Consider the following 13,219-nt stretch of genomic DNA (forward strand, 5'->3'; position numbering starts at 1 on the left):
AGTTCTTCCCTCAATTTGTCTTCCTTCTCCCTCCACTGTTCCCCTCCCGCTCCTCTCCTCTCCTCTCCTCTCCTCTCCTCTCCTCTCCTCTCCTCTCCTTTCCTCTCCTCTCCTCTCCTCTCCTCTCCTCTCCTCTCCTCTCCTCTCCTCTCCTCTCCTCTCCTCTCCTATGCTCTCCTCTCCTCTCCTCTCCTCTCCTCTCTCCTCCGAGGTGTCAGATTCTCTGACTCATGCCCTGGTGTGGAGGATGGGAGGAAAGCAGGGATGAAAGAGAAGAGAGGGAAAGTCATTTTGTAGATAGAGAGAGTGACCTTCATCCAGTGAGAGGGATGGGATAAAAGCTGGAGTTAATACCCTGCCAAAGTGTATTCTCCAGCATGCCAAAAAAAACCCATTCAGAGTGATCTACGGCCCTAATAGAAGCTCTCTAATAATAAGAAGCGTTCCATTGTAAGTTGGGGCGAGGCAAATGAACAGAAAATTCCAGCGTCGAATCCAGAGGGATAAACACTCGGGAGAAGTCAAACTGTATAATCAAATGAAAACAGCGCAAGCCGACAAAGCCTAGCGAGAGATTTTTTTTTTCTCAAATGTGCTGTAAGAGATCTAGAATATGGAAGAGGAGGAAATGGAGCTGTTAAAATCTACGAGTTCACCTAATCTGCAAAATTCATCTTTAAGTATTTTTGTGTCTCATGAGCCAAATAAAACTGTGTAATCCAGTGAAAACAGCACTGGCCGGTGCTCAGTGAGAGATCTTCCAGAAGTTTGCTCTAAGAGATCTGTAATATGAAAAAGAGGAGACAGATATTCAACTTATTATCATTTCAGTCCCTTCTATTCTTTTTTGTTTTTTGTCAGTCAGTTCTTTTCAAACATAAAAAGCCATGTCAACATTTCTTTGAATTTTGCCTTTCACATGGCTTATGGATAAAAAAAAAAAAAATATCCACATAAGAAATGACATGTCTTCATGTCAATTACAAACATTTGGTCCCTGTTTGCTTTTTACACATTTGGAAACAAACGTCTTTAAAGGAGACGTGTTGCTCCAATTTTTTTAGGTTCATAATCTTATTTTTGGTTACTTCTAGAATAGGTTTGCATTCTTTAATGCTCCAAAACACAAATCATTTTTCTCATACTGTCCAGTGCTGCAGCTCTGTATAACCCCTCTGTCTGAAACACTCCTGCCTCTTTAAGGCCCCCCCCACGAAAACCCAGTCTCCTCTGATTGGTCAGCTCACACATAGCTGAGCCAGCAATGCTAACAACAACTGAGCAACTGTGCTAAATCAATTCTTACGTGCCACTAGGTATAAATTACAAATGTGTCACTTGGTGACATAGTGTGATGTCACAAAGTAACAGAATTAAAATGGGGCTATTGAGGAGGCCTTAATTGAGCAGAGTTTTTCTGTGAGAGAGAGGAGCTGCTATTGACTTCTGTTTTTTTTATTTTGTTTTGTTTTTTGTTTTTTTTTACGTCATATATGATTTAACTGTCTGATAGAATGAGGAATTTGATGACATCAACCAAGATATTTTTCAACGCTTGTTTGATATTTGAATGCGATATTAATCCAGAAAAGTCCTAAACTGAGAGGAGGACATGTGTGATGAATGTACAGCATATGTGCTTGTGCCACACTGTCCCCATACTGACTAAAGCCAGTGTAAATACAGGCTCAGACCGTGTCACTGTGTGTCTGGAACCAGCAGCCACTGGGGAGATAACAATTGACAGCCCAGAAACGTGGCCCTGTAAGGTTCGTTATCTGCATGTTTGTGTTGTTTTATCCCTCCCGGCAATAATGAGAAGGAGGAAGAACTCGGGGTTTACCTAATGAGGAGACGGGATCCTTTGTGAAAACAACTGCATCAACGCTTGATCAATGTATGTTTCTCGCAGAGTGGCCGTGTTCTTTCAAGGGTGTACGCTTATTAATAACCGCTGAGCCAGAACTAACTAAATACTGCCGCAGCCTGACAGGCACAGAAACTGTGATGGCTTAGGATAGAACGCAATAATGGAGAGTCGATTAAGCTGCTGTTCATTAGCTGCTGGATTCACTCGTAATTATGCAGATTCTGCCGCCAGATTGACGTGATTGTAAGTTGCCATGACAAGAAGAAGCCCCGAACGTATTGATTCACACCACTTTGTGATATGACAGATCTTGGGTTTAATGGTGGAGATAATCTCTCTTTGTGCTGAGGTGGGACACTTTTAGTTCTATTATGATGAGGGGGGGAATCAAGATTCAAGGTTCATTTGTCATTTTTCAATAAAATGCAAGTAGTTGTCCCTTTATGTTACACAAGAAAAAATACTTAAATACTAAAATACTTTTAGGTGTTTTAAGTGCTCAAGATGAGTTCAGGAGTCTCACCGCCTGAGAAATGAGGCTGCTGGATGGTTTGGTTGAACGGAAGCGGATACTTCTGTATCTTTTGCCAGATGGCAGCAGGGTGAACAGACTGTGGCAGGGATGGGTGTCATCTTTAAATATCCTTTGGGCTCTGCGCAGATCTCCCACCTCACAGATGTCACTGATGTTCTGGAGATGGGTCCTGATGATGTTCTGGGTAGTTTTATTCGCCCGCTGCAGAGTCTGCTTTCTATCGCTCCTCTGTAAAAGTTGACAAGCTTGCATTGGATTTGAACCTTCTTTAGTTTTCTAAAGAAGCTTTGTGACAGGATATTGGTTTTGATATTAGAGCCTGACCGAGATATTGACTGACTGACGTTATCGGCCGATAATGATCAGCATTTATGTGCTTATATATGTGCTTTTTTTAACATAATATAAAACAGATGCTGGGATTAATACATGATTATACAATTCCAAGTTCATTTGTGATCCTTTAGATACTGTTGAAGGATAACCGTTTGTGGCGTTAGCTCGCCACACTGTCTTACACCATTTCGTGAAAGTGTGCAGTAAAGCTCCAACCCCTCTGCTAGATAAGGGATTTACATATTTTATTTATACATTTTCAGTTTTAGAAACATACATCACAATGACAAGGAATTGTCAACCCCCCACCCTCAAGGATACAGAAATTAAAAAAAAAAATATATATATAGGATACAAAGTAATACAATAAGCAGAACAATCTGCACCAGCCACTGAATGGACATCTACAATGTTTCATTGACCAGGTGAAATATACATATACATATAGTGCGTCTACACATATGTAGTAGTCTATGTACGTACCTGTGTGTACAAACATAAACAGATGCAAGCCAACACTTTAGGGCATTCTGGATAAATAAGACATTGTTGCCACATTTTGTCAAAGGATGCAGAGCTGAGAGAAACACTGTATCCAACCCTAGATAAGGGATTTAAATCACAGATCTGAGAGAAGGGTCACTGGTTCTGTTATTATGTGTACATGCAGAGCTTTTTGGGGAAGCCAGCTAGGCTAGCTGACCTCGATAGTTAAAAATAACAATTTGATTGTCTAAATGTTAAAAAAAATGTCAAAACACTATATATAAAAACTATTAACGATGAATGTCAAAAAGGAATTATTTTAACTGAGCTATGGAGCACTGACATAAATGTAGAGTTAATACCGAAAGCAAAGGACGAGCGGTTCATATACGCCACATATAGGAGATCAGATGAGATCAATAGGGTCCCGGCCGGGGTAGCAGATGTGCAAAATTTCACTATAATGAAATGCAACATATAAAACATGATATTAATAAAACAATAACATGCCTTTTTCCCAACATTCCAAATAATGCCCTGAAATACATCAGTGTAAATATATTTTTTAATTTAGAAAAATATGTGTTTATGTATACATTCTGTGTATATCGGTCATTATATGCGGATATATCAGTACCGATACTGGCCCAGAAATCCTGTATCGTTGAGGCTCTGTTATGAATCAGAACCTGATTTAATAACCAACTTTGCATTCATCTTTATTTATAAAATTGTCATGTCAGCCATAAAAGAAGATGCTTTGGAAAAAAATCCTCCACGAGTAAATCTCATCACAGCTCTTAATATTTGAAACTGTCATTGTGCCTCTTCAGCGGATTTGTTAACACAATCTGTAAGAACTCTTGTAGTTTCATTCACCATTTAAAGCCGCACAGATTCCGAATTAAAACACACGCCGCCGTTGGGCCTTCTTATCAGCGTCAGCCCACATTTAGGTGCGGTGGCTGCGGCTGTTGGCCTCGTCTCTGCTGCAGGGAAGCCGATCTGGCTCCAGGAGCAGCAGGCAGCCCAGGGGTCTGATAACCCTCTCTGGAGCCGTGTGGTTGACAGGCGGCTTGCACTGCAGGCTGACACGGTTATGCTTTAAACACCAGATGAAGCCGGGGGCTGATAGGAGAGGACAGTCCCCTCTGCGCAGAGGGCTGACCCCTCCCATTATATGTGACAGAGCTGAGACAGACATGCTGAGAGATGAAACACTGCTCTTTAATTTCAAGCCTCTCCCGTTTCACAACTAAAGCCTCCTGTCTCCCCCCCCATCTCAATGGAGAGGGAGGGCAGCCATTGCGGAGAAACCTTTTCAAACTCAGATAAAATGCTATTAAGACTTAAAGTTCTGCACTTAGCCTGTCAAAGTGTAAAATAATAGAGCTATAGGATCTATTTATATGGAGCTTAAAGGCCAAGAAATCAGTTTTGTTATTAGCAACATGGGTGAACCCTTTTGAAGACAATTTTCTGCCACAGTTTTGGTTACTCTCCTACGGGAGATTTCTATATTTGTGGGTTTCTTTTCTTCTCCTCTCCGTGGATTGAAGAGGTTGGGGTTCAGTTGGGTAAAATGTAACGCCATGTCAAGTGTTGCACCAGTCAGAACTCAGTCATACTTGAAAGACAGGAACCACAGTAGCTGGATTTTTGAGTATAAAACACTTTTCTGGAGCCACTGCAGAAAAAAATAAGAGCAACACTGAATAAGGGCCTTGTAATCAGCGTTAAGAGGTAATAGTGCCTTTTTAAGTCTTTTTGAAATGCTTATAATTATTTATATGAGTTAATAAGACTATACAAGTGCTTATGAATGGCATCATAAACGCATTCATTATAAGATCATAAGTGATTTATAAACTCTTTTACTGCATGTTTCCCTTTTTTAGCTGTACTACACAACAAAGGTAAAAAAAAACCCTTTCCTGTTAAAAACTTGTCATAAGTGAATAAAAATGGATTTATTAACATTAACAAGAGATTTCTTTCACTTTAGCACCTTTACCTTCAAAAAGGCATTGTTAACTGTTAATAAATGCCTATTAAAGTAGTTTCATTCACTCTTTAAAGCTGTGTTAATCTTAAAGAAATGTAATGCAATAAATGTGCTTGTAAAGCCATCATAAACAATTAGAAGTGATTTAAGGATTAGTTCACCCAAAATTGAAAATACAGTCATAAGCTACTGACCCTCGTGCCGATCAAAAGGCGGGTGAAGTTTCATAGTCCACAAAGCGTTTCTATAGCTTCAGAGCAAAACAATGTGGCATCACTGTAAACAACTGAAGGAGGTGGGGACTTGTTTTAAAATGTAGAAAAACAGCATCAAAACATAAAGTGGCTTGGAAGCACTGAGTTTCTTATAAATGTCTTCTATCCTGACAATAAACATGTTTCTAGTACTATTATTGACTCCTTATAGTCCTAATAACAATTCATTATAAGCTAAATCATAATAGGCATCTCTTGGAGCCTTATAAGGGCCTTATTACCTATTAAGTAATGCGTAATATAAAGCAGCACCAAAATGATTTCTGTATTCCTGTGTGCCTCATTTGCAAAAGAGTTTACGCTTCGTGTATAGACTCATCTCCGCTGCGTTTAAATCAGCAGAGGGCTCGGCTCATAAAGCAACATTACAGATGAATCCCAGCATGACACGTGGCTGTGATGTGGTTAAAGCTAATCCAAACACGCAGCCTTTCTCTGAATATATCGTTAACAATGGAACTGAGTTCGTTTAACCAAGAGGCATCATCTGCGTAGAGTCCTAATGCTGCTGAAACTCTCTTCACTGTGCATCTGTCAGCTGCTGCGCTTTCCACCGTTTAGAGCCTTTACGCCCGCTCTCTGGTTCAGTATGTGGTCGATAGGAACTCCCCTGTACACACATGTTTGTTCCCCGAGCGTCTCATTTAGCTCTGACATTGCTGACCAACTGGTTGAAGAGGAGTCTGCTGAGGACTCTTTCTTTACAATCAGCTCAGGAGATGACGCTCTCATTGTGTTATCCCCGTGTACTCAAACGTGGCACCACTTCTGAGTTTTGAGCTTGCGTCATCCCGTGGAACTTCTCAGCAGATCAAAGCCTGTCCACTCTTGTGTTTCAACAAGACACTTCGGTGTGTGTGTGTGAATTGTCGGCTCCTTTCATCCCAGCAGCTGTACATCAGTATTTGCGTGCTGTGTTTTGCTGAATGTAGCCGTGTCTATGAGCGTGTGCAGAGGTCTTGCAAGCGCGCGTGTGTGTGTGAGCGGTCTCTCACCTCTTGCCCTCGCCGTGTGCGTGTGCACACGTTGACACCCTCTCACTTACCGCTCTATATATGCGCCCCACCCCGGGGACACCCTATCCTCTCGCACCGCCGCCTGTTTATCCGACCTCCTGTATACGATATGCAGAGGGGAACCCTGTTTCTACCTCTCACCATGGAGACCGGGCACGTCCCCCATTCCTTTTTCACTTCCTCTAAGCCGTCTGTTTGTTTGAGGGACGTGGTTGCCTCAGAACAGGTGTCCAGTCCTCTAGACAAGCCGGTTGTACTGCGTCCTTTTCATCTTGACAGTGTCTCTGGTGTGGATGCTCCTAAAAAATCATCGCCAGGAAAAAAAAAAAAAAAAAAAAAAACACTACTGCTGGCGGCTGTCAAGGGATGTATGCTGGCTGCTTTTATCCATGAAATCTTTGATGTTTGCTTCATGTTAGAGAGACCGAAAAAACACAACAACCCATACTTCTCTATTTTAAAGGATGATTTCAGTTTATAACATATTTTAGCAATTAAATGCGTGTTATATTTGAAGTTTTTGGCAGAAGTTTCTGCACAGGTAAACACACATTTACACCTATACACATGAATCTATTCATGCTCATGAGAATTCGTACGGGTCCATGCAGATGAAACTGAACAACATGTACGTCTATTAGGTGTTATTCTTTCCAGGGAGTAATGATAATGATTACTGTCAGGAATTAATGATCGTCCTAAAATGTCATGGTTTGTATGACCAACAATCAAAATCTAAAGGTATTTCATTTACTACCATGTGTGTAGAAAGAAAGAAAGAAATCTTGACACTTTGTATTAGAACACAGATATATTTTCATGATTTCCGGTATGTGTTAGTGCTGTGTGCATTTCTAAGTTGCGGGGGGAAAAAAACTTGAAAATGTGGATCAAAACAAGCCTTTTTGCCCTGTTGGTAGCTGTAACATCGTGCAACACTGCTGAATGTGTAATGGAACATCATGTTTGGAAAAAACGTCTGAAAACTGGAAGCCGGTTAACAAAAAGCAGGGTTAGCTAAAACTTCACTGAGAAGTGAACAAAAGTCTGTATTCTGTTTTCAATTTTCAGCCATCTCCGTGGCCTGATCTGTGTTTCCCTCACCGTAACCAGTATGTTTTTGTACCTAACCCTGACCAGACCGTGACCAAAGTGATGTCACAGTGTGGAATAGAAAAATAAAACCTAAAGAAATGGAAAGTTGCAATATAAGGAAATCTCCAGTCCGTGGTTTGCAGAAACATACTTTGACAACATCGTCTCGGTTGGGTTGTATGCAAGCTGATGAGAATCCAAATATTTGGGAATGAAACTGACCTTATAGTGTCAAGTCAGAGAATGACTTCAGAATGAGTGTTTACAGTTCAACCTTAGGAGGATGTGAATGTCTCTCCAGAATGAAACGGCAATGAGGACACACAGTTCATCAAAATATCATTGAAACAGTTTGAAATATCCAAATGTGACAAAAGTGAAAAAAAAAACAGCATCATAATGAACGACTGTAATGCTGCAGAGACGCCCTGGACTACAAATCATGTTCTCCAGATTTAAGAAAAATCCTAAACAAATGTCACGTCATTAACAGATTTCAAGTAAAAAACGAACATCGTGATGCTCATTCCCACTAACTGTGAGTCATATCGCAATCGTAATGTCTGTCAAAATAATCACGTTATTGCAGCCCTGATGACAATGTATCCAATGGTTTTGTGGATTGCGGTTAACAGTAACAGTTAACAGTTTTTTTAAATTGGCCAAAAACAGACTGAAGCTTTGCCTCTTACGGCCATTTGTTTTTGTGTCAGTCATTCGGTTTCACAGCGTCACGCTTAATTCGGTTTATATGGAGATGAATCCAAGCGGTTGCTGCTAACAAGGGGCTCCTGCATGCTGGACTCAGTCAGGCAGAGCAGGTCCAAGGTTACACAGCCAGCGAGGGGAGCAGGACTGTGGACCGGCTCTCTCCGCCTCCCTGTCCTGGCCTGACTGTATTCTGGCAGCCTGGCGCTGCAGTCTGCACTTTGCTAATTCCCTGTTCTGAGTTACCAGGTCTAATTTAGAACAGAGGAGCTCTGTTCATCCTGGAACGCTGCTGCCTGGGATTTTGGATATGAGGAGTTCAGAGGCCCGCCGTCCTCACACAGACGCAGACACAGAGCACATGCCTTGTTATCAACCCACAGAAGCAGCACATAATGACCCCTCCGACCATTAGCTCCTAATGCAATAAAGTGCTAACATTTTAGCCATGCCCTTCAGTGCCTAAACATAATGAAGTTAGACCACGGGTTGCACAAATGTGCTCTGTGGAGACACATGTGTTCAGGGTGCATCGATCAAGCTTAAAGTCATGATTACTTGGCCATATATCTGCAGCTGACAGTGAGCAAAATGAGTCGTTTTTCTGATGGTTTCCTGACACCTCCCTGAAGGCTTTGTTTGATATTTATGGAAATTGTATGGAGATCAGCCTCTAACTGATATATCTATAAGTCAATCCAATGAGCGTCTTCCTCGGAAAAGCACAGGAAGTTTGATTTGGCGCAGTTTAATCCAGTGAAATGACACTTCTGCTCCACTTCCTACCACATCTATACAGGCTGGCATGTCAGAGTGAGCCGCGTCCACGGAGGGGAATGTTAAACCCATGCAGGCAGCCGAGCTCTGTGACATCTTAAGAAGGATGCGTGTGAGCATTTGAATGTGTCTTTGCAAGCACCCATTGCATAAATAAATCAGGGAAGCAGAGGTGGCCTTGTGCACCGAGCAAAAGCAATAAACCTGCCTACAACAAGTCTCTCAGGAATTGGATCTCATCTAAAATAACATCCATTTATTAAACATGATCTCCTCACATAGCTCACCAGAAACTACAGGCGGCATGCAGATTTATAAACAACACACACACACGTATGTCAGGCAGTGTCAGCTGGACCGCCGCAGTAGGCTGGTATACAGTGGCTCTGTGGGCTGGCTGGAATGCACTGGGCAGACGAACAAGTGGCCTTGATGAGTGAAAAAGGAGAGGATAGTTTGTGACTGTGTTGTTGCTGAATGAGTCACTAACAGGATTCATGACGATGAAGGACTCAACTTTCAGTTGTGGTCCTTCCTCAAATGAAAGGAATCATTAAAGGTCGAATATTATCTAATTCAACACTTTTATTTTGGTTGTCTGTTCGGAAGTGTTCACATTCTGCTTTAATGTTACATAACACTTTTTTTTTCTCATAAAAAAGTCTAGTGTCAAGTGATGCAGCTCCTCAATTCCTCCTCTGTCTGAATGCTCTCATTTTAAGCTCCCTTAAACCCTAGTCTGCTCTGATTGGTCAGCTCCCACAGGCCTGAGTAGGTCAGCCCCAACATGTTTCTGCATCAGCTGTGCTGGTGTTGTTGCAACAATGGATGGGTTGTGGGTATTGTTGAGGGTATGAATTTACTATTTACACCTGGAGACGATGGCTCAGCTTTGCTTCAAATTTTTACCCGTAGGTCACTTGTGATATTGGAGCAAAAAAATAAAATCCCCTGCGGTCGAAAAAGCAAACAAGGTCAATTATGTTGCTATCTTCATTAAAGTTTTCTAATAGCAAAACTTTCCTTGAGGTAAGCAGGAAAACAATTAAAAAAGTTGTGACCTCATCACAATGTAAAGTCTATCGTCTGAGCCGCAGGACGTAAACCTGGAAGGTTGATGAGGGGTTCTGTTTGGACTGAATCAGCGCCTTCTTTGCCTTCAGTATCTAGTACTTTTATTGAATCTACGACAGAGGGCAGTGATTGTAGTGTTTAGGTGTGACATCACAATGTTATGAAAGTCCTGATGACTAATTTAAAGGGACAGTTTCTTGATTACAATGATTGCATTTAGAGTTTTGGCACTTCCACAGAATTTATATACCACCTCCCTGATAATCCAAAAAGACAGGACTTCTCATTTCCCTCAGTATAAAATCAAAAGCATTTTATCATCGTATTGAAAGTTCAGCTGAGACAAACAGTCGATAAGTAAATCAACCGAAATTAATTTGCGAATACGCTGAAAAATGTATTTATTAGTGTTTTTTATCTATGCTAGTGGCGCATGTCCAGAAATAGTGATGCTGGTCAGTCGGCTTGTCCAGACTGAAATATGATGGATTTCTACAGACCTTCAGGGTTGATGAAACTGAATAACTCAGCTTTGTTGATCCCTCGTCTTTTCCTCTCGTGTCACCGTTGACATTTTCTTTTTTGCTGGAATATATCGACAGCAATTTTGATGGATTGCCATGAAATTTGGTGCTGTATCATAGAAAGGTGACACACACAGAGGGCTTTAATTAGCTACCAGAAGAAGACTCTGAAGTGTCGAACGCTGCAGTATTCATTTTTCTTTTTTAACTGGTGACGTTTGGCCCTCAGGCCTTATCAACACATACTGAGACAAAAGAACTGACATGTTATATAGGCCACACCTCACTTCACACCTCACATCAGCACTAAATGAAATGATTGAAATGATCGCCTGACTTTTAAGCTGGCATTAATTGTCCTCAGACCCTCCATTCAGATAATTAAAACTCCAGAGAAGCGCAAAGCTCTACTGTGCCAAAGTACAACTGACCTGATACCATTAACAATGAGATAATGAAACACATCTTAAACAGACTCACCTGGACGATCTGGAAGTTCTTAGACTTGCACTCAGCTGTTCACATGAAAAGTGCCAGAAATAGTTGTGTCAAGAATGAACAAACAGAAAGCTCAAGGTAATAACAGTGCTCACCAACAGTGCAGCATGATGTGGGTGTGGACGTCACATTTGCCAGATTCAAGAAGTTGCAGGAACAGCTGGACACAGCCCGCCCTGAGCTGACGTCAGACAGGTGAGGGGGAAGTTATCTGACCATCCAACGAGCACTGCTGACAGAATGTTCTGGCAGCTTTGGTCTTGTTTGAGTCGAGATGCTGAACACAGTCTGGATTCAGCTTCTCTGATATGAGTATTTGCTGCTTTTCTTTGTATTTATGTGACAGTAAACTGAATCTGTTCATATGAGGACAGTTGAGGACTCTTAGTCTTAGGTTTCTAGGATACTTAGATCATCATTGTGAGTCCTTGAAAAGAGCGAATAATCAGCTAATTAATTAATAAAGAAAATGAACCTTTAAGTTCTGCTAATTACAGACATTGACAGTATGCATGCATGTATCTACCTCCCCTGTCCACAACGACACATGTAAACCAATATAAATCAAAAGGAAACATGAATAATTCCATGAACTGATTAAACACGTCATGCTGAGCTGGTTGAGCAGCCAGTTATCTCACACATTAATCATCGTACCGTATGTCACATTACCGACACGCACGTAGCTGCTTCCACATTATCATTCTTGGTTCAGTGCAGATGCTTCTTGGTTGCTGTTTGTGTGTCAATTCTGCTCCGTCTCCTCGCAACAGTGTTATTTGTCTTCCCTCCGACTTGCTGTGATGGAGGAGATAAAACCGGGTCCCCAAAGAAACCCCAGACAATTTCGGTTTCATGAAAAAATTGAATTTGATTAACTTTGCATGAATCTCATGCCACGCTCGTCTGAGAGTCAATTTGAAAAATTCACTCAGCTCGCTGGGAGAGAAACTGCTCGTCAGTTAATGAAGGCAGTGTGTTAGTCATCAATGGCCGCCCACAGTCCGTTACAAGTCCGAAGCTCGCAGCGCGGACACCGCTGGTGCTTGTGGTCAATATCCTGCGCACACTATGGGCTTCATTATGACTTTGTTCTGAATAGCCATCAATATCCCCCCTGACTCAGACTAATGAAGATCCTCACAGAGATACTTGATTTCAATGTGCGCTTTGAAAGGGGTTTGATGGCTGTGAATGTGTTTGGTTTTTAGCTTCATTTTGTCCTCAGTTCATCCGAATGTATTGATCACTGGGAATTGTCATTCAGTCAGCATTGCAATTAGATACAGCAGGGCTCAACAGTAACATTTGAAAGTGGTTGCCAGGCGGTGATTCGAGCTCAGTTGGGAGCACAGCGGCCCTTTGCTGATGTCATCCCCCTTCTCTCCACCCGTTTCCTGTCACTAGTTGCCTGTCCTGTCAATCAAAATATTAAAATAAAGTGGTTGTCAACAAGGCTTAACTGTTTATCGCTGAAACTATGATTGTCGTTTTTAGTCACGCTCCTCTCTCCCACAGAAAAAAACACCCCGTCAGTTTTATTGATCACCTTTAATTCTGTAAATTTGTGACATCACAATATGTCACCTTGTCATGCATTTGCATAATTTATGCTTAGCTGCTGGTTTGGCAAGTAAGAATTGATGTAGCTGTGCTGGCTCAGGCGTGTGTGAACTGACAAATCAGCAGACTGGTTATTTAGGAGGGGGGGCCTTCAAGAGACATTAGCTAAAACAGCTTTTCAAACAGAGGGGGGATACACTGCTGCAGCAGAGGACAGTATAAGAACATAAATGTGTTTTTTGAGCACTAAAGCATGTACAACTATTGTAGTAGTAACCAAAAATGAAATTATGAACCTGAAAATGAGCATGATATATAGGAGCAACAATGAAAATGTGACCTAAAAGGTTTAAAAACTTTATTACTGGAACAGAAGAACACGATATTTAGATTATGTTTTGATGCTTTACAGAATCTTGTTAGACAGCTTGGTAACACACTATGATAATTATAATTG

General features: G+C 41.4%; 1 protein-coding gene across 1 annotated transcript in view; it reads left to right on the forward strand.

The window, feature by feature from the left end:
- LOC119023614 (poly(rC)-binding protein 4-like) overlaps positions 1-13,219 on the forward strand; it is a 43,582-nt gene that overhangs the window by 5,293 nt on the left and 25,070 nt on the right. The window lies entirely within an intron of this gene.

This window comes from Acanthopagrus latus, chromosome 7 (genome assembly GCF_904848185.1).
Source record: "Acanthopagrus latus isolate v.2019 chromosome 7, fAcaLat1.1, whole genome shotgun sequence".
Taxonomy (NCBI): domain Eukaryota; kingdom Metazoa; phylum Chordata; class Actinopteri; order Spariformes; family Sparidae; genus Acanthopagrus; species Acanthopagrus latus.